The sequence below is a fragment of the Malurus melanocephalus genome, unplaced genomic scaffold (genome assembly GCF_030028575.1).
Source record: "Malurus melanocephalus ecotype Western Australia unplaced genomic scaffold, MMel_1.1 scaffold_254, whole genome shotgun sequence".
NCBI lineage: Eukaryota > Metazoa > Chordata > Aves > Passeriformes > Maluridae > Malurus > Malurus melanocephalus.
Window position 1 is genome coordinate 404,275 of NW_026623486.1, and position 23,699 is coordinate 427,973.

The following is a 23,699-nucleotide window of genomic DNA, read 5'->3' on the forward strand; positions in this document are numbered from 1 at the left end:
TTTTTTACTTAGGGGGAGTTAGCTCAGGTTTCCTAATTATTTTCTTCATAAAGACTTATTTTCTCATTCCTCTGCTGAGGTAACTGCAGGTTTCCCACATGCTCTGCTTTGTGTTCAGTGCATTGGCCAAATATTTCATCCAGCTTTAATCCAAACTGATGAGGACAGACTGTGACATTTGCTGCTATCACCCTCTCAGAAGCAAGGAGCTGTGAGCTCTCCTGCACTTCCCATCCTGCCCCAGCTGACACTGCTGGCAAGAGAATCAATCCGACTGAAACACAAGAGGTGAGGAAACAGAAACGGCAGCGCACGAGGCATCTCCTGCAAAGTGCACTGGGGGTGGGTGTGGATGGAAGTGTGATCCTTTAAGTATGCATCAGTCAAAATAAAAATGAGGACAAAAAAAAGAGACAACTATGTGTGGAAAGAAGCCAGAGAAAACTCTTTGATCACATGAGAGGCTAGTACATATGTTGTATATAATGAATACTTTTCTAAGTTCAACGCTTGACTCAGAGACACTGTCACATCAGATTCTCTATATTGCTCTGAAGGATCCTTGTGCTGAAATGTCAGCTGGTCATATCACCTRAAGGCAGAAAGAAATTGCCCTAACATTATGCATAGCAATTCCACTGCTCCGTGCTCTATAGCACTGTTTTCTAAGAATAGCTGTTTCAAAAGGAAGCTTCTCTTCGGTGTGAGCCAGAGGCAATTGAATTTTACCCTGAAAGTGGCTATAGGCTTTGTAGAAACATTTAGGAATATTAAATATTCATGTATTTGATTTAGCAAAATTCAGGACAGTAAAGGCATGCACCAGAATAGCTCCARTGTAAATATTTTTAACATTTACCACTACAACTTGAAGTATGGACATTATGACAAAGTGAAATGCCACAAAGGAGAACAAATGCTTGGAAAATTCCCTTTTGCCTCTTGCAGTCAATAGGTATTTACGAATTATTTTGCACCCCCAGATGGCAATGTGCAGGAGTCCAGCCCTACACAGGGAGGGCTGTGCCCTGTGATGAACTGTTCTACATCCAAAGTGTTTTCAAGTCCAGTTTCCTGTGCTCTTCACCTCCCTTCACCACAATCAATACCACAAAATTGTCTGTCATTTTTTCAGACCTAGATCTCCATCTTACCCTCTATCACTGCTGTAATCAAACATTTGAAACAAAACTTCCAGGGAACTGTGCTGCTTTGCACACCACATAGTGGAAGGTGTCACAGAAGAAACAGTGGAATCCTATATTACCATGTGATATACAACAGAAAAAAGCCCAGGAGAAACAAAAAACNGCAGTAAATAATGTGTAAAGTGACAGCTAAAATGCTTCCAGCTTCAGTTATCTCTGAAAGCGCATTTTCCTGTGCAGACCTGCTCTTTAAATTTGCTGCCTAAACAGAATGGGAAAAAATAACAGCAAGAAGTTTAAAACTGTCAGACCCAAGAGAAAATTCAGGGGTTTTTTTTCCCACTCTGGCTTTAGCTGTCAAAGAAGGATAATGTTCCTCGAGAGCTTCCAAGTGAACCTGTCTTCACTGAGAAAAAAACAACCCAGAACAAAAAAAAAAAAAAAAAAAAAACAAAAAAACCACAGTAAAATACACTCCCATGTATTTTGTCTTGACTTCACCTAAATTATTGTCAGAAATACAGATCTGCTTTAAAAATACCCTGCACTATCGTCTTTGGAACAGAAAAGGCATGTTTTATGAACTGTTTATTTAAAGCCAGATTTTATCCCCCTATCAAGGAATATCATCCTTTTATAGGGGAAGGCATTGCTTAAATCCACAGCTTCATACCATCAAAAAAGTTCATCCTCAATCCATGGTGCACTCTCTCACTGAGTAGGCACCTAAACAACCATGTTAACACCAGGGTAAAACTGCACCTTCCACCTCTGGAGAAGCATTTATTCTGGATTTGCTGCTATCCCATCTCCCTCCATTGCACCCAGTCAGGGGAGAACATTGGTAGGTTAAATTGTTAACTGCCTGCAAACAACAGGTAGATGTTTTTATGCTCAGACCCAGCTACATWCCTATTGTTCAATTTCTGTGAGGAAATGTTTTATTTACCATTATGTTCAGCAGAATAACTATGAAAATTATATTATACATATAAAGCATGATAACAGGTTTTCCCTGTGCAGTGTAACAGATCAGAATGCAGAAACCAATTGCCCCTGAATTAAGAGTGGCATAGCCAGTATTCAATGCTTGATTTGAACTGTGTTCCAAACTGTTTGCTTTTAACAGGCAGACCACCAAGTGGAGAACGATAGTCTTCTAAAAATAAAAGCCCTTTCACCATGTATAAAAGTTTCCTGTAGGGTATTGTCTACAGTTTTATTGTAGTAGTGGAACAGAAAGGACAACTACAGTGATCTCACACAGTGACAAATAAATAAAATTGAAAATTATTCTGTTTCAGTTTTGTGTGATTCCATTCAAAGCCATCACCTAACTAGGTAAATGTGTCAGGGCTATAGTTTGTGAACAAATGCTCACATTCCTGGGACACCACTGAAGACAAAGAATTTGCTTTGGAATATGAAGAAATAAATTAAGACTGGCCTTTTGTAGTACAGCAAAGGCAGCTTCAGTCCAACAAGGCTCTGCAGTTCAGCTGCCAAACTGYGGCTGATCCACTGCTCCCAGCCATGGACACTGCATGATTATAAGGACACCAGCCAGGCCTTTCTTCTCTCTATTTCTTTCATTCTTTTTTTTCCTTCCCTTAATGAAACTTTTACTAAACTGTGTCTGAACTAAGGATCTTTGTGGCATAACTTTCAAGCCAAAGTTAACAATGCTCACAAAAGCAGAAACTCATGTCTGAAAAGTGTGGCTACTTTCTGGCCAGAAAAATCTGTGGACTGAAAGTCCACCCTGTGAAATCAACTCTTATTTTTAAAAAAAAAACAAAACACCAAAAACGAATAAAGAAATCAGCAGGTACCCATCACAGTAAGCCTTGGGAAATTCATGAGGTAAGGTATACAGGAAAAGTGTATTACCACACACTCACAATTTTTTGTTTCATTTACAAGGCAACAGAAGTTACAGAGCTGGTTAAGTTTCTGCTCTTTGGCACTTCAGGGTTCAGGAAGTTGAATTTTTTTTTTAGTTCAGAAGACAGACATCTTCAGACCATCTTGATRGTGGCCTTTAAAGCAAAAGAGATTGTACAGGTCAGCGGCTGATCGGGCAGGGCACGCTGCCAAAGGCAAACGGCAGTGGGGATGAGATGATAGGCAAGGACAAGGGGTAGGAAGATATAATTGATGCTCAAAGCAGGCTTASAGACAAGTTGGAGCTGCACACAACATGATTTTTGAGCACAARCTGCTTTCCAGAAACACATCTCTTGGAGGATTTTGCCACCAAAGTCCGGGGAATACTCCAGAGCAATAACATTTCCTCAGATGCTCATCCTGGTCTGTACTGCTGTTGTCTATGTCTGCACAKATTCGAAACTCCCAAACAGCACTGGGCTTCTGCCGCACAGTCTGTGCACAAATGACACTTTATCCGCAGAACCTAAGAGAAAATTAAACCCAAGAGAGAGAAACACAACATGTAACACATTGCCACCATCAGRTGCTCTCGAAAAGACAAACTGATCCCAGTGCCCACACAGCCAGGTGGCTGAGAGAAGCTCTATTTAAGTTACTGAATAATCKGAAAGAATGGTTTGGTTTTCAAAACTGTTTCTTGTTTCCACAAAGTGGAAACATGTAGAGCACTCAGGAAATGTTTCAGAGAAAGTAGTGTCTAAAACACTTCTTGTTCCCTAGAACCATTCAAGCCATGGGCATGAAAAGTAGAGCAGCTCAGCATCAGTGAGAACAAATTTGTTGCAATGTGATAAAGTGCTTGCCTGCTTAAAAGGGCTGGAAGAAGCATTTTGAATTGCACTCAGGTCAGGTGATTATTTTTATTTAATTGAAAGAAGGTTGATGATCAGCACTTTCACAGYAGAAGTTCCAGATAAAGAAAGCAGTAATAGGATGTTGAATACTGAGAGCACCAGTTACATATTCTGTGCCTCTCCCTTGAGCTGAGACAGTGCACACAGTTGTACTGGAATTGCTCCCTAAACCACCTCCAGCTGAAGTTCTTTCATCTACTTCATGGTGTCCCCAACCACAGTTCACAGCACTTTAAAAATTGTCAGAACAAAAGGTGTTTCATTTTTATATTCTACAGAAGGCYATTAGGACTACCACATCTGTTCATGCTTCTGTAGTAAATCAACAGAAAACATTTTTCTTCTCTTTCAACAATTTTAATGTTTTCTAACTTTGTTTATGTCATGCAATTTCTCATGACACATTTAATTCTTGACAATTTTTCTTGTTTTACTAATAATTTGAGATGAGTTGTATGAAAAATTTTTCTACAAATTAGCAAAGGATCAGCACCTTCATCTCCTGGCAGGCTGCTTGCAGCACAAGTCAATAGGCAGAGTGCCAGTAGAGCATTAAAACACAACTATTTCTAGAGTTCCAGGCTTTTTGTCTCCTTCACGGTTACTTAGGTCATTTATAACTTGTTCAGTGGTATATGGATTTATGATCAGGGAGGCTGTTCTTACTAAATCTCCAAATAATAAAGACCTGTTGAMTCTGGGAAAAGCAGAAAGAAATACCCAGCAGAGATAYGCAAAGTCAGCAAAGATAAAGTGTRAGTAAAAACAATCTTTGATTCTGTTTTAAATAACAGTTTTTGTCACAAAAGGATTACTTGCACATTTAGATAACAGACCCAGCCCATCCTCATGAGCTTAATTTGGTCTACTATTGTGTGWCAAGCAATAATAATAACTTTTGATGTAAATATTCAAATGCAGAATTCAGACCAGGTTGCAAATTTTCTCACAATTCATACAGCATTTGTCAGGATTCGTCACAGTTTGATTAGTATGAAAGTCTTTTATAGATACTTTGGCTTTTCACCCTAAAAAGTTCATGTATCAGTTGAAGAGATGGAATTTTCATACCAAATGTTGCTCTAAGACCAACAGCAAAACAGGCAAGTTAGCAATGACTATGTCTGACTACTTTTATTTAAATATTGGTGCTGCAGTGTTTTAAAAAACATTGTTTTTTCAGCAATACAGCAACCAGTGGCCACCATTAAACTAAAGCTGATATACAAACTCCAAGGTTTGTTTATGAAAAATCTGAGCACCCACATATGTAGCTAAAGTCATGGACAGGCACAAGTAGATGTTTCTGACTATTTCTAAACTGGTGAAAATATTTTCAGGTTCCCAGACAGGGAAAAGCCTTTGCCATGCTGGTTCAAAGCTCAGGCTGTGCTATGTGGCCTCAGGATGGGAGAACACAGGGAAAGACAGGAGCTGCAGCCTTGTTGTAGAAGAGATAGATAACGTGATATAAGTRATGAGTAAAGATTTTTTTTTATTATTGGGTTTTTTAAAATTTATTTAGTAATAGTGTATATATTAAGATTTTTGTGTAAATGGTAGTTGTTTATTGGTTAATTAGCAGTTTGTTTTTTACTTATTAGTATATGATTGGTGTGTTGTAATAGCTGTAAAAGTGGTTGTGTTCGTTAGTTTTGTAGGTTTTTTATTTTGTTTTTGGTATTTGTTTTATTTGGTTTTGGTTTTTCTTAATTTTTTTTTTTATTACAGTTAGTTAATTTTTTTAATGTTGTTTTGGTATTTTTTTTTGTTGTTTTGTCAGTTTTAACTCAAAATTTTAGACTCGCCTCTGTTTTTAGCACATCTTAGGGATACAATTCTCAGCTGAAGTCTAACTTCAGAACCTGCAGGGCTGCAATGCTGACTTTCAGCCCCCACACAGCCTTTGCTCCCAAGGCCAGGCAGCTCCATGCTGATGCATCAAACAATCCAACCAGGTACAGCCTATGAGCACTCAGGCCCCAGGGGTTTGGGAAAAAAATGGGATTTGGGCATTTTTACTGCATTAACTGAGAAAAAGATGTGTTATTTATAGTCTGTCCATGACTATAGGTTTAGCAYACTGTTAAAAAAATAAAAGCCAAGTTTAATAGGTTTTTGGATCTCCTGTTAAACAATTGGTACCATTGCTATATCATCAGTAAATCAGAAATCCTACTCCTGACCATCAACATTCAGGATTCTGCTGCTTGGAGGCATAAAAATTCCACAGTTTAGGACAGACAGAGGATATTAATTGTAATTTATTTATCTTTGAACTGAAATAAATGATGAGTTATGGAGAAAGCTATTTACAACAGGATAAAATCATCACACAGTAGGTCTGTGTGAATTTTCATGAATGCTGATCATGATTTTATGATTATAAATCATCACAAACTTTTGCACTCTCATAGCAAAGTGTGGAAATACATTCCAAATTATATTTCATTGAGGTTTTACAAATTTTTTTTGATTCTAGGTTTACTTCACCACTTTGAAGAATTTCAGTGAGCTTTATGAACTGAACACAACTGGAWCTTACACATGCCTGCTTCACTGACAGACCTGAATGTCTTTGGATTTTAGCTAAAAATTGTCATATATCAAGATAGGATTCTCACCTATGAAAACGGACATGAAATATTGTGATACAATATTTTATCACRTATATTTTAGACAGGATTAGCGGAGTCTTCTCATACAAATTATAAGTGATAGCAAAATACAACAGAATGACTGAAATTACAGATCATCAGAAGTCTGAGCAGCCTCCAAGTGTGCAGACCTCTCAAATACAAAGTTACACTATGCTTTAAAARAAAAAGAAAAATCCATGCAAGGATTTGAACTATTTTTCCCAGTTATTTCCACATCAAATTCTAACTACACAAAGATGACTGTTAGACAAAGACAAGTTTCAAGGCCACAGTTACGAAAATATTTTTGTCAGTAAAATACCCTATTCATCACAACATTGAGTTCTGTTACACAATTTCTCRCATACTGAAGTGCAACAAGGGCTCCTCCCATTATTAAAAAATGACAAATTGTCTGCAGAAAAAAAGATAATAAATAACTCAGCTGAGGATAGTACCTCAGCCAAATAATTCTTATTTATATTTTCACCTGGTGATCTTTTGTCATCATCCTTGTTCATATCACCTAATCAGGTTTTAYACATGAGGAGGTTTTTTTATGCATTTGACAGCAGAATAATGTCAACAGCCATTTGGAAGTAGCCAAGATAACATCCTACCTCCAACCCCTGAGCCCTGGCAGGACTTCCAACCACAACAACAAAAGTATATTTCAGTATCTTGGGGATAACTTTAAAAGGTAAACACCACAGAGTAAGCCTAAGTCATACAAATATTAAAATCCCTCTTTGTTTGTTGCTCCTCTCAAGCACATGGTAATATCACTAAACAAATAGCAGGAAACCAATGAAGAATTCCCTTGAAAATCTCAGGGGATCCCAAGTCACACCTGAGCATTACAATTTCAATTCCYCTCTTGGAACAACAAAAACACACTTATTAACAATCGTGTATTTTAGGTAACTTAGAATTTTAAAATACCTTTTTTGTTTCTTTATTCAATTTCAGTTAAATTAATTTCATCATCTGGTCTTCTATTTTACCTGTTTAAAAAAAAATAAAAGGAGCACTTAGCCACCATGGGAAGAAACACCCAGCTGGAAAACATTTAGCTATACAGTACACAAGCTATTTTAATTTTCTCCTAGTAAGCACCATGTCCTAACTTATATGCAACACTTCACACACCAATATCAAGAAAAGATGTTAGTTTATTACTAAAAATCAACTTCTTTTTCACTAAATTGCATTTATSTGTGTTACAGTCAAGGCTTTGAGCTGAATTCAGGTAAATCCATAGAGAAATGTTGTGAGATAAAGGCCAAAATGCAGTTCACAGTGTACCTATTTTTRAGTTGTGGGCAAAAAATTTAGCAAGGTCAAAAAATGAAGCACCGTCAGAGGGGATTTGTTCCTAATACACCTAGTACAACAATTCCAAAGATTTCACCTTGGTTTTCTTTCAGAAGTGATATTTTAAATTTGTTTTTCTGTGGCAGACAGTGAGTATGATGAGATACACACTGCTCACAGTACAGGATTTCATGGCCTACTGAACAGGCAAGGACATCAACAGATACCTAAAGTTTAGAATGTGTACAAGTTTCTTACAGAACTGGAGACAAAGGCCTTGCAAATTTAATCATTTTTGTATGATAGAATTATTGTGCAGCTTCAGTCAGCTCTGTATTTCTCCATGGCCCATATCCATTGCAGATAAATAATAATCCTCACTTAATCTCAAAACCAGGTAATTGATTAGTTGCTATCAGCAAAGTGCTTTGCAAACATCGCACACTACAAAAGTTAGGAGCTTGTTTCCCTTTCCACAAACTTAGAAGATGTCCCATTGAAAAAACATACAAAATGTCAGGGGATAATAGGACAAAGTGAGAGGGCAAAATTATCYCCTTAGAAAAATGGTATCTAATTTGGGATGGGCGGCAAGAGTGGAATGTGAGATGCACACAGGGTTAAATGAGAAATTCCCTCTCCTGTGGATAATCTTCCAGTCCAGGTATGCATCTAACATTTACACTCCTGACTATACAGAGATTTGCTGTTGTTAATATGAGATCTTGAGATGAGGTAAGAAAAGCCAAAACCACTTTAGCAAAGATTCAAACTCTATCTATAATTCATATATTTGTGGAGAATTTTTTTTTTTTCATAACTGCATGACTTCAGGGGAGATTTCAAGCTGTCTTTTTTTCTCCCTCAGTTTCCAAGGTTTCATTTGGTAGCATCTCGTTTGTAKTAGTTTATTACAGAAGTCACAGATTTTCCATCTGGCTACTGCTACAGAAAAACAAGGCCCAACAAAATAATGGCAGAGTGTACATAAGCAAAACTTTGGGGGCGGGGGGGGTGGTTTAAAGGAAGAGAAGAAAGGTCTGTATGTAAAACAAACAAACAGAAAACAAAACTTCAATCTATTATTACTATATGTATATTGAACAAAAGCAGGAAAAAATAAAGTAGGAGACAAGCCTAAGTGCTCCTCATTTTAAAGTAAAAAAAAAAAAAAATAAAGGACTTCTGGTTTCTTTTCTCTTCCTCGATTCTGACCAGTATATTTCAACTTTGTTCTTCCCACATATTTAAGTTACAGTCTCGGTGTTTCGCTGCTTTTGATGAATGCAGAGCTGGCAAYGTGCATTTGGAGCATAAAATGACACATCCTTCAACCTCATCATCACTTTTTGTCCCACTTCATCTCCACACCGGCACTGTTTTTTAGTTAGTTTGAAATGTGAACTGAGACCTGTGTGGAAGACCACTGCATGCATAAAGCATTTAATATATCACAAATAATCTATACCTTCCCCAAAAATGCATTTCTCCTTGTTTGTAATGGGTCTCCCTCATTTTGGGTGCTGAAACATATATTCTGAATTTATTAATGAGCTTCTATTCCAGCCCTGAAGGACAYTTTGAAAAGTTCTCATTTAATCCACACCAAAACCCGCCCACAATTGTTTCCATGACAAGTAGCTGATATTCAGAGGGTACACCCTGCTCCCTATCCGGAATGCACAGAGGCACAGCAGGGAGGGATGGAGGGCAAGAATTCCCTCCGTGCTGCAGAGCCAGGGGAAAGCACAGGATCYCGGGCCAGCAGCAGCAGCAGCGGTCCCTTGCTGGCCATGGGCCCTCTCTGGGCAGGCATTCACTGCCAGATGGCTCCGAGGGAGCAGCCACAGATCCTTCTGCAACCCAGGACAGCACAGGGAGCTGCCCCAGCAGCACTGAGCCCTCGGAGCATCAGATAATTCTGTGGAGTACTGTGATGTGATTAGGAAGCCCTTAGTCTACAGCCAGGAAAAGCGGAACCTTCAGTATCCCTGTTGTTTATACCCTGTTGCAAAGGTGTGCAATCATTTAGCTTGGGTACAATCCACATTTTAGACTAGATCAGATCAGAACAGGATATTACTTTAATGTAAAAATTAAAATGTAAAAATTAGAAATATAAAGAAGCAGAGCAGCTGATGTACATTTTGGTGTAGCAGTTGAATTACAAAATGGAAAATAAATTTGGATTATCAGAAATCTTTACTCTTAAGTGAAATGGCTTTTTATTAGTATTATTGTTATAATTATTTTCCTACATTTATTCTGTAAAGTGTATCACTTTGGAATTGAAAAAGTAATTTTGAATTTAAAAATCAAATGGTTTGCAAATTAGTGCAAGAAAATTTCAGTATTTTCTGAATTTTGTTTTATTTCTCAATGCAGCAGCCTTGTCAAGCTCAGCCTGTAATAAGTAGAGAATTCCATCCCGTTGAAATAGCATTCTCTGAAAAATTATTGTTGACGAAATAATTTATTGCATTATAGATTATTATATAGCTCAAAGTCCGTATTTTCAGATGATCTAAAATAGGAATAAGATTTGTTTGGGATGCTGCTGTCAGAAACAGGATGGATGTTAGTGTCTCCAACACAACATAAATTTCAAAGCAGCATGAAGACGTTTACCTGAGATCATAGGGCATGATTGCATTCCAGGGTCTGAGTACAAAGTACTGATCTCTCTCCATCATCTGCATTGGCACACAAGGTCTACCAAAACTGAGAGCAAGAATCTAAATGAGTCTCAACTCTCTGGCACTYGAGCACAAAAATGGCACAGAACTGTTACTTGGAGACCTGAATGCAGCTTTAACAAACACACAGAGAAACCAAAATAACACATCAGTGGAAACTGTGGCTGATGAAAATCTCTGCTGAGAAAGGCAGCGAGGAAGAGCAAAGATAGGGAGCACTGGCAAGAAGTATTTACAGGCTGGAGAGGAAATTTCCAAGGCACAGTGAGTTGATGTGTTAGCACAGCTCACAGAGAGCCAGCTACTGCTGGGGCCACCTGAGAGTCACCTCCACCTGCACCCTGCAGTGMGGGGATGCAAAATGACATTCCTTGGAACTGATCTGTGATGCTCAGAAARGTGAGCTTGAAACTGCACAGTTAAAGTGAACTCTAATCTGGAATAGATGATGGCTACAACCTGAAATGGGCTTTGGGCTTCATTTCTGAGCACCTTCTGACTAAATTTATGAGTGTGTGAACTTTGAGGACTTTTAAAAGGGTGGAGATTTGCAAATGTAGAAACTTCATATTATACGTGTACATCTGGCATGTTCTATGGCATTTAAGGCTCAYTAAATTCTGAATCTTGTGTTATCTSCCCTTGCCTTAAAATGKTTCTGTGAAAGCCTTTTGTCTCTAACTTCCTCTTTAACAGAAATTTCTGTCAATCTGTTAGCTCCCTTTATTTTATCACATCAGTTCCACAGCAACACCATAGSCTCAGATTACAGCTCTAATCCTCCACAATTTGACTCCCTTCATGTTCAGTCAGAGGAGAGGAAAATGAACCAGTTACAGAAACCATCTATGAACAACTAATAATTAAAATCATTCCAGAACATCTCTTTTTCTTAAGTCTTATTTTTCCCAATTAAGCTAAAAGTAAATTTTTCAAACTAAGGGTTCAACTCAGTTTTCTAATGCATATAAAACTCTAGTTGTGRCAGTAATTTTCTGTACAAAGTCTAGGAACTGCAGGAAGGACATCAGTCTGTTGTAGTGAGTGCAGAGGAAACTACCAAGATGATTCCAGGGATGGGACATCCCTCCTGCAAGGAAAGGCTGTGAGAATTAGGATTGTTCAGCCTGGAAAAGAGAAGGTTTGGGGTGACCTAACTGCAGCTTTCCAGTACCTAAAGGGAGCCAACAGGAAAGATGGAGAGGGACTTTTTACAAGAGCAGGTACTGACAGGACAAGCTGAAATGGCTTCCCATCGTAAGAGAGCAGGTTTGGATTAGGTGTTAGGTAGAAAATCCTCCCTGTGAGGGTGGTGAGGCCCTGGCACAGGAAAGCTGTGGCTGCCCTTGGATCCCTGGAAGTGTCCAAGGCCAGGTTGGAYGGGGCTCTGAGCAACCTGGTCTGGTGGAAGGTGTCCCTGCCCATGGCAGGGAGTCTGGAACGAGATGATCTTTGAGGTCTTTTCCAACAAAAGCCTTATTATAATTCTGTGATTTAGTTTTTTKKTKKTTTTTTTTTCTATGCAACAGCTCTTTCAGACCATTAAAAACCTGACATAACAGAATCTGGTATATCTCAAGTTGCTGTGACATGAAATGTTTCTTTTTATAAATCAAGGGACTCATCACAATAGCAATATTACATTGCCAAAGAAATTTCCATTTAATTTAAAGCATGATCAAAATTCAGACATTTTTAGCGAAATCAAGAAATATCACATCACTGCTGTCTGCTTTCAATAGCTGTTTGAAGTTACTGGGAGGAAAAAAGAGACTGTCTTATTACAGGTTGGCAGTACAGATTTTATGACAAATTTCTTCCCTGCTGTAAAGACTTTATGACTGAAAAGGTACAATGCTTTATAAAACGAAGCATCTTTTTCCATGATAATAACTGTTAAGTTTTTTCTCACTGCTCATATGCCTCCAGCTTATTTTGTAATGATATAACACCTGCAATGGATTAAATTTGCACTGTAACTGTAGCAGAGAGCATAAGAAATGTCAGTTCTCATTAGCCTGCATATAAATCTGCCTTTTTTGGTAAGCAGTATAAAAGAAAGACCACTGAACCGCTAGAAACTCAAAGCATATGTTGTTCATSCAAAAAGAACACTCAGCAATATGAGTCTTTTCCATGCTGTTCCATTTCAGGACTGGAAGAATGTTTTTGGAAAGAAAAAGTAATACACAGAAATGCATTACCATCAAATTGTACTAGATTTTTATAATTGCTTGCTGACACAGCTGAATAGTCATAAAATATCAGAGAGCAAATGAGTTGATAATGTAAAGCAGTAATTAGGATTTTGTGCATGCTTATGCTATTTACATATTTTAATGCTTTGATATTAACATGTCAACTTTAATAGTATGTAAATGAATTCCCGTGTGTGAGATTTACTCTCCTCAGCATTAGACATGTATTTATTGACAGCAACTGTAAATTTCCCTTCTTATTTGTCTTTTTAGAAAGACTTTCCAGGATCTTATACAAAATGTTTTCCCTGCAAKGCCCTTACCAACTTGATTAAAGAAGTTTATAACTCTAATGGTTAGAATGACACCATCCACCAGCTCCACAGTGCTATAAAAATACATACACACAATTTCCTTGTGCCTAAAGTTTTACAACAAGGTAAATAAAAAGAGATAATTCAATGCCCTGGTATCTCTGCCTGTTTCTATGTGGTGCTGGTGCTCACTAACACTCTGATGTAACACAGTTAAGCTGAGATCTGTGAAAACACACATCAAAACAGCAATGCCTCAAAAGACAATGGCACACCCCAAAGRTATTTTAGAAGATTCAGGAATAAACATAAATATGCCTTTTTCCTTCTTTCCACATTTCATTGTGTTCCTGATCAATCTTGTTTTTCTGTTGAGTACATATCTGGAAAGTCTTCAACCTTCAGATGGACAACATTTAATTAAAAACAAACAGCTGGAAAACAAAGGTATGATGTGATTAAGAAAAAAGTACAGCCTACCATCAGTTATTGCTTTACAGTGCACTGCAATTTAGTTCTGGGTGTACTGCAGAACCTGCATAATAYAGCCAGAGTTGCCTGGCAACAAACAGGAACTATATCAGAAAGGAGCAAAGGTGTGAATGAATAAACAGAAGTGACAGGGACATGTGAAAATGCTCAGGAAAACCATGTTCAGTGCTAGAATGTCTGACCAGGCTTTCACAACATTTCAAGGGGAACATTGAATCAAATCCTCCTCACCATTAAATGAAGATTAATGCATGTACRTTTAAACTGGATGTGACAAAACAAGCAGAAAGTAAAATATGGAGCAAAGGCAAACTAATGAATGTCTTTTCATCCGTTTGGATACTGAGTACACCTACAGATTAAATACCCAACACTAACCTGATTAGATGAAGTAGAATTGATCAAAACTCCTGGCTCAATTCTAGGTGCTCATCAGAAATCCATTTTGGTSCTAAACTCCTGGAAACTCAAGGACTCACACTCTGAATTTGAAAGACTATCGTTCATTATTTGCCCTTCTTTCCATTCAGAACTCCTGGGCTGACACACTGAACTGTTTTGCTATTTTGCAATTTATTTATTTGCAAGATACTTTGGTTATAGCCAGCAGCCACTTTGACATACAGGGCCCATGGTGCACAACTGCACTTTACACTGAAAATTTAGTACACTTCAGAAATATTTTAGCCATTTTACTGCACCCCAATATTTTATTGTAAAAGCAACCCTATTTTAATATGAATACATAATTGGAAGATAATAGATAACTAGATATGAGAAAAGCCTGAAGACCCAAACAATGCTAATACCTCTGAAGAATGTTCTGAGAAAGAACACATTTCATAGAGAAAAATAGCAAAATTATAGTTGGATGTACTGAATAACTTGGCTAAGCYCTTCATCTGGCATATATCAGAGAGGCTCCCATCATCCAAGAGAGCCAAGCTACTTTATCACAACGAAGGGWCTTACTGCTTCTCACAAAATGATGCTGAAATACCCAGCTAAATCCAAGTCGACCTTTTTCTTCTCTATGGGTAAGACAATATGATCAAGCAGAGATTGATTAGTCAGAATTACATTGACGTAATGTTGGGGCAGAAAGTTGCATGAGGTCATCTTCCTGAACAGATGGTCTAGAGATATTGGTTTTAACTAGCACATGGTTGAGTAAATAATGTTTAAGTTTTCTTTGAGAGCCTGGGGAGTGAACCAGATAGAGTTGAGTGAAATACCTGTGCCTCCTGCCCACATCATCTGCTACTCCCAGGGTTTTCATTTCCTGCACTGTTTGTGCTTTATCACACGGCTCACTGGTCAGGCAGTCTGTGCCCTTGGTTCAAAAAGCTTTTATTGGAACATTGAGAGAAATATGCATTTAGTTCCAATTTGTCATTTCTTTATATACATAGTTTATTCCTTACAGGCAAAATCACACAACAGACATAAGTATGTGAATGAATCACTTTTTTCAGCCAGAATAACCAATTTCATATATAGAAATAAATGGCCATAACACAATAAAAATCAACATAATCAGTTGCATGAACAATTTGGTTTCTTTTGAGATTAAATGCACATGGGAACACATAGATTTGTTAATTCTCATATTTGTCCAACATAGACACATCCAGTCACATTTGTTTACCATCTCAAAGGGACTGGTCCTTTTATTGCATTGTTTGTTTGCTCTATCTTTGTTTAGAGTAAATTAAAAGTGGTTGATAATAAAGCTCATAAGATTTCTCTGAGACTTTTTAATTCTTTGAACAGGAACATCTCTTTACCCAAACAGCATCAGCATTACTGACTTTTTCAATAAAGCCAGACTAGTGTCTATCACACTGGCTTTTCATTCTAGCAATTCTGGGAATGTCATTGTTACAATATTCAAATGGTCATTTGATAATGAAAGATGAGATATTAAAGATAAAAATACAGCACAATATTCAAACCTAGGGTAATTATTTACTGACAAGTAAATGAATATGTACAATTAAGAGAAGCCTAACTAAAAATTAGTTTCTATTTTGTTGCATTACATAATACATTAGGATCTTAAAATGACCTTCAAATACTACTGATTCACGACTACAAATTATTATTCTGGGTAAATACTAAAATAAAGTGTAGAAGTCTAATCAAAAATGCTTTAGAAAAACAAGTAATAAAACATGCTTGTGCAAGCAATGATCTGATATGGTAACAATATTTAAAATAAGCTGCCTGCATTACCTGTGTGAAAGAAGCACTCAGATGTGCAGACCTGCTGATTATTCAGCTAACTTTTATTAAACATTTCCTGCTCCCTTCACCTTCTATCTCTAAACCCTGTTGACTGCTGGCAGAGCCTCCACATTTCTACTTTTTTAGTCTTTATAAAAAAGGCTAAAAAGAAAACAATAAAAGAAAAAAACACTTACATTGGAATCCTGATTTGTTTCATTTAAGCCAGCCTTTGAGCTAAAGAYGAGAGCATTCTCATAACTGAAGAAAAGAAAAACATGCAGAAGCCTGGCAGTGCTGCCTGTACAACTTCTTAAATTACAAATGTGTCTATCCCAAAGAATTCAAACCTCATTCTCCAACTGCCCTTCTGTAAAGCAGCAAAAGGTAAAAAAAGGCAGGAGAAAGGGATACAGGTAATATTTTGAGTTTAGAGAGAGAAGATTTAGTTGAAAAAAAAAAATCACTTCTAAATTTCATCCCATCTTCCTCTCAACAGCTCAGGATACCATGATCTAAGCTGACTGAAGCTCATCACAGAAACTTCCAGTTCCTCTAATTTTGTCCAGAGGTTTCAATTCAAGGAACTTTTGTTTTTTGCAATGTATTTGTGGAAAACTGTGATTCAAAACTCACTTTAATAAACCGTCTTATACCACACATAAACCTATGCAGTTTGCAATAACCCAGTTTCACTTGGGGCACCAGAAGCTGTAAGGTCATTACTAATATTATTGCAGACAAGTGTTTTTCTCATGTTTTATGACTGTAATGTCATTCCTATTTGACTTCACTGACACTACTCATGGCAGAATTGCTTATGACATAATTATGGAAATACAAAGCTTATTATTGCATAATAGCCTTACAAATCTCATGCATGGATCATTATGCAAATTTGAATAGTGGAGCAAATGTTGTTGATGTCAATATGTCCATACAAGAATAAGCTAAAAAAATGAAATATAGTCAAATTTGTACCTTGGTGGGCAATCTTAAATTTAACAAAAAAGCTCAAGGGAGGAAAGAATTCTTAAAAGTTATGGCAAAAACCTGACACAACTTCAGGAAAAGTAAAAATTTCTATTCAGTTAATCCCAAGACACTATAATTCAAGAAGTGATTGATGATATACATACAAAACTCCAAGTTCTATAAAGCTACATGTCACATAATTTAATTTGACTAAAATGTAGAAACATGGGCTTAGCTAGTTTTGTAGTTACCCTAAAGTTAACAGAGAGAGGAACAGGAGGAAAGAGAATAAGAGCAAGACCTCCAGAGTCAAGTGTGCTGTTGGAGACCTTTGTGTTAAAGTGGTGTTAATTACAGTCTGAAAGTACTTACTTCTCTCCAGTGACTACAGACAGAACTTTTAACCTGGAAAAATAATGAACTTCTAAAATGTGGTACTACATAAATCCCAGACTAAATGCTCTATTGCTATAATGGAGCAACCCAGCTATCCTATCCTAAGGTCAGTGGCCAGGGATCTCCTTGCTCAGACTGAGAAAATCTGTGCCAAATCCTCCAAATGCATTTATTTGATAGAGAAATCTCTTGTAGATTCTGGTGGAYCATATTAACTCACACAGCACGCTGCATTGGTAGCTAAATTTAAACCTCTCTGGAAGGAAACTGAATTTTTTAATTGACATGACACACTGCAGAATTTCCATTACWCAGAGGTTCCAGTTCTGGTGCTACCACTGACCCGCCCAACTCTTACAGTGACAAAGGTTCAGAATTGCAATCTACTCTTTGGCACAATTTAACTGTAGTCTTTCTTTTCAATGTCTACTAGCCTTCYACAGCAGACATTTAAACACAAATATGTCATCATGATAATAACAATATTTTTCATAAATGTACGTGCTTGGTTTCAGTACYAAGTGAGACGATTCTAGCCTAGCAGCCAGCCGGTGAATCAGCAGCTACATTGGTTAGACCACCATGCACTTCATCTCACTCTATTCTCTATTTTTCTGTTACCTTGTGGCTCAAGTGATATCAATTTAAATTAGAGACTTCCCTGTGTGTCCTAAAGCCTTCTTATTCATTGGGGGAAAAACCCAACCCTCCAAGCCCTCAGAAGCCATCTGTAATTCGAAAAGAAATTCTACTGAGGACCCAAAATCATTACTTTTCTTTCCCTTGGCTGGCTGGCAAAATTGATGCATTAAACTCCTTGCCTAGAAACCAGTWTGTCTTGTCTAAAATTGCTTTAACACTAAAAAACTGCACCAGACTACACTTTCTACAACCAGCAGTATCTGTTAATTCCACCAACAAGAGCAATGCCAATGCTGAAAGCCAGTAAGGCTTAATCAGTATGTTTCCTGCATTCCTGCAAAGCAATTTGGATGATTCAGACAACACTAGTGTTTCACCATTGCTGAAGCCAGAGGTATTGCACTGGCTGCACAAATTTTGCAARAAATTTTGGCAGAGTTTGCTTTAAACATCCTCTGGAAGGTGACAAGGTTATAGGGTGTTATTTCTTGATTTTTTCCATTTATTTCTTACAAGTRTAGGAGATTTCTATGCACCTTCACAGTACACATTTATTCCAATTCTTTGTCTGAAATTACTTGATAGTGGTTTTCATTAGCCAAAAGTACTTTTAAAAGACCCAGACATATTTTATTTCTGGGAGAAATGGTTTCCAAATGTCAGGTGAGATTTTCTCTATAAGACGCAATTTCATTTTAAATGAAAATGCAAAAGTTTAAATATAATTTAAATTTTAAATGGAAACATAAATGTTTTTTTTTTAACTGTAGAAGGTCAGTGATGGCTCCCTCTTTGGCCCTTTCCTCTTGCACACAAATATTTAGGTGTCACCTGGAAGGGACRTGATGCCCCGGTTCTTCTACCTATGGCTCCTTCTATTGGTACATGAAATAGGAATGGGGGAAATACATCCAGTAATGAAAAAGAACGGATAGAAGAAACTGCTACTTGATGCCTCCTCTTCCTTACTGGCCGTGCATTTTCTCCTTCAAGCATTGAACTAAATACCACAGTTTTCAAGTAAACCTGTGCACTGTTGTTTACAGCATTATGGTGCAATATGCAGTGTCAGCTCTGCAGCTCAGCACTGACCTTTTCCCACTGCAGTCAGGATATGAAGGTGAAGACTATATTTAATATTTTTTTCCTATTGATAAGCATTAAAGATTCTGAGATGATGATCTCTTTCTAGAAAGGATAAGAACAGAAGGATACCTTTCTTGTAGTCTGTTGTTTAGGCTTCACTTGAGTATCTAGACTGACATAAGACTGGTTGGCAAAAAAAAGAAGGATGTACTTGAAAATGTACCTGAAATCACTTCACTCTATCTTTGATAGGAATGGTTGATATGATGCAAATATTTTCTTGAAAAGGCCTGATGTTAAAGGAATTTTTTCAATGTATCCAAATAATATTGTGTGGCCTAAATCTTTTCCCTCTACAACCGTTTACCATCCAGCCYTCTCCCTCACAAGTGGAATAGATAATGAAACGTGATACAATTAACAGAGAGAAGAAAGCTTCTTCCGTCAGAGGGAGAAAGAAACCAATCAGAATGCATTTCATTCTTACTGCTGTGACTGTAATGAGACAGAACTAAACACCACTACCCCACGGAAGCACAACTCCCACACCATTGGCACAATCTTTAACCCCTGGGTGGCTGTTTAAAATTATTTATTAAAAATATTTCACTGCTGTTGCAAGTAGTTAACAATTCATTAACAAYCCATCTGGAGGTGGTTATTATTATTATTAACTTTCTGTGTAAGTAAAAATTACATTAGCTATTCATGCAAYTGCACCTTTATTTTCCAGTTCAGCATTTTTCCATATGCATCCTGGTGAGACTATCCTCAYCAGGGGAAGATTGTGGAGCTATATTTCTTCATCTTTCATAGCCAAATATGACATTTTGGAAGTAATATACCATGACCTTAAAAGCTRTAGTCTTCTTAATTCAAGGTTCTTAAGTCAGGTATGTCTTAAAACTAATTGTATTGCTAAAATTATTTTACCAAGAASAGATTATTGTGAAAACCTTTGTCCAGGCAGAAACAACAAACYGAACACTTTGCAATACATGTGTAAAATGTTGAAATTATTTTAAAATGTTTCTTTAATAAGTTTGTTTGTTTTATTATTTATTGATCATAGATGGCTACTTTCTATTTTTCTATTAAGAACATTACTACGTGTGATTTTAATCTTGCATAGCATTTAGGATAAGAGATGGGAAAGAATGATCCTTCACAAATTAATAAAATAATTTTTATTTCTACTTTGTTTCTGTAGATGAAAAAAAAAAGTGCATATTATCACAAGTAATTGAAATCATGAGACAAAGCAAAGGAGGGAATATCTACTGCTGTAATAAGTAGGGCGACTTCCCTGTGACCTGTGCAAAATCCTGACATTCTCAGAGAGACTACTGTCACTCTATAAAGAGTATAGTTTCCTCTCTTTTTGTGAGAAAGGAAAATAAAGTCTGATCTGAATTATTATCTATAATGCTGATCATGACCTTTGTTTAAAAAGTTGAACTCCAGATGGAAAAGTGTCAGAAAGGGCATTAGACTGAGAAGGTGAATGGAGAGCTTGAAAGAGGTAATAAAGGAACTCTCCTCATTCACTCCAGCAAAATGAAAGTTGAGGGGAGTGTGATGGCTCTCTCTACAAATAAGGGCAGAAGAACATCACTGAGAGAAGTGATGAACAATGGTGCCAAAAGACACAATGCAAGCAAACAGATCATGAATAAATTCAAGCCAAAATTTAGAAAAGGGCTTTTCAATAATCAAAGCAGTGAGGAAGCCACTTCCAAGGTGCCTTGTTCATGTTTGCTGCCCTATTCATCGCACACAACCAGGGTTCAGTCTGTGACTGGGATAAGGCCCTACACAAATGACATAAGCTAAAGCAAGGGGCTCACTTTCAAGAAAGCTTATAAACCAACTCCTTCTTCTCCTTCTTGCAAATCAAGTTGCAAAGCTTTCAGGCAATGCCAGCATTTCACTACATCAAACTTCTCATTCCTACTGTATCTTAGAGCTCCTATTCCTCCCTGGCCTCTTTCCTGGCAGCAGGTATTTCCACCCACCGACAGCAGCCCTGCTGCCATGTGCAACAGGTATCACAATCTCACCTGACTCCCTCCAGAAGCAATCAGATGCCTTTTCAGCACACACAGAGCACTCTCAATTCAGTAATGCTGCAGAAAAACAGCAAATCTACCTCTTCATAAAGTCAAGTTAGAGCAAGCAGAGTTCATTTGCACAACTCCACACTAACACAGCACCTTGCCAGCTGGGAACCCCAGCCTGACAGACCCACTTCACTCAAAAACATTTGCCATCATATCCCTCTGGAGGAACTTTCCAGTTTGATTACAGCTTCAATCTGAAAAGTTCTACCTAAAAGAAAATGAAAAGCAGATAACTCTTTTCACTTTTTGGATTTGAGGGGTTTGAGCAGTGTAAAGAGCAAGTCTCTTGCAGCCTTTCGTTTATCCTAGCACATTCCTATACATTTCTTTCTGTGTAAAACTGGATTATAACTTTCTTTGGCCTTTGTTGATGGCCRTTAGTATTGGTGATTTGTGACGAAAACCTCCAGGTTTGGTGAAGTCTGTAAACACATCAAAAAGGTTAGGACAAAATGTTGGGAGTATACAATCAGGAGTCAAGGATAATATTAAGAGAAGATACAGCTACTGTGTTTACTAGCAAAAATCCAGTAACACTGCAAAAGTCTCCCAAAAGGTGCTGTGGAAATTCCATYACTGCAGATTTGAAAGTGAACTTTGCTTGACACAGTGAACACTGTTTTGGAAGGACACTGGTGAGCTCACTACAGTACATCTTTGCTCATAAACAACATAAGGTTAGTTGTCCTCCTGCAAAAATACACTGAATTAGAACTAGAAGCACCATTCACACAAAGATRAACTCAGAATCTTTTGAAAGGAGACACCTATGTAGGCGAATGGTGTCTCCAACTCTCACACAGAATGTATCAGTGCTTGCAAGGCCTTTCCTAAGTTGTGGGGGAYCTTATTTTAAAAAGTGAATTGAATAAATTTCTAATACTTCAGATGAGTGTCCTAACTACCCCTCTGCTCTCTCTCCTAATCCTTTAACAAATAGTGAAAATGAAGTGTTGAAATTTATTTCAGTGAAACATTGATTGGCTCGTATCTCAATGTTTTTCTAACATCAAAGTTTGTACTCTCCAGCTGTACAGACGTTTTCTTTACAGTGTTATATCAGGATGGTCTAGATTATTAAACACTGGCTACCTTCACCCTCATCTCCTGCTACTAAAAAAAGACTTGCATTTTAAATGTTAATTATGCATTTGCAGGCAGTCTAAATGACTCAGGGGACTGAAATCTGACTCGAGCTTTTCATCAGCAGGTCATCAGTTCAAACCTGACTCAGATCAGCAGTGGCTGGAAGCTTCTACAATTCAACAGCTGTTTAGATGACCTATATGAAAGAATATAATATTATATTATATTCAGCTTTGGGTGGAAAAGAATTCACATCTTAAAAGTCACTTAAAAGTCACAATTCAGAACTGACATTAATTGGGATCCATGTTATTGGACCCTGAGCAGACAGCAGGTGTGGTAACTGAGCTGTCCTGTCTCTATAATCTTCTCCACACTAAGGATGGAAAACTTGATGATGGAACAGAAAGTTTTTGGTTTTTTTTTTTTTTTGTTTGTTTTGTTTTGTTGTTGTTGTTGTTTTGTCTTTAATTTTTATGGTTTCTTCTATTCTTTCTCCTGGTTCAACAGAGCAAGGGAACCCTTAGTCAATTGTTCATGAATATATTTCATTTCAGGCCCCAGATAATTATTCTGTGCTTTAACTAACTGCCTTTTTGTGTGCAGAGCATAGAAACCAAGAAATCATCCTTATGAGACTTCTTCAGAAAAAATGCAAAACCAGAGGTAAGTCAGATTCAATACATTGAAACAGGTGATATCAACACTTCAATTTTCCCTATTCATAGAAGTTGAAAGGGTTCTCCTTAGTTAAATTCACAGTTTTAGTGAATTTAGCCTATGTATTCATARGCTTTCAAGAAATTAAATTATTAATCTATACATTAATTTTAACTGCCCCAGTAACCTACAGAGAGTTGTCAAAATGCAAAAGTATTAGAAACCTTTTCTTGGGCTTATGTCAAAATTTCAACACTTCTGTGGATAAAAAAACAATTACAATCTAGATATTTATTTACTAGCCCTAATAAAAGTAAGCAGCATTCTTTTGTATTTGAAATTGTGCCTTTGAGCAGTGTGAAGAGTCAAATACAACTCTTATGGATTTCCTCCACTCCCTGGGGGTAGRGAATCTTTCCATTGGTGTACAAATGGACAGGCTCACACCCCCACGAACTGCAGAGACAGACGAGGAGGGGAGATCACTGCTAAGGCAGAAAAGCATTTTGCTCTGCTTTATCAATTCTCAGCTTGACTGAGACTCTGCTAACTTGTGCCAAGAGCAGAACAACCACGGATTCAGGATAAAGTCAATAATTTCTTCAAGAGAARTTCTCATCCCTGGTTTGTGTAAATCTTGCAACAAGAATTTAGCTCAGAAACTCAGTACCTGCATTCATGACTGTCTCAGCAAATCACTGCTGTAAGTGCAGTTTAATGTACAACATTCATACATTGGTTTTGTAACACAGCAGTCATGAGTCTATGCACTGTGTCTGGGRAGGAGGAATCAGCCCATCTCATGAATGTATGCATCCCTGGGGTTAAAAGAAATACAGGATTTCTGTGCAGAATCCCATCCTCAGAGCTATAGGCCCCCTGTACATATAAAATATGCATTAT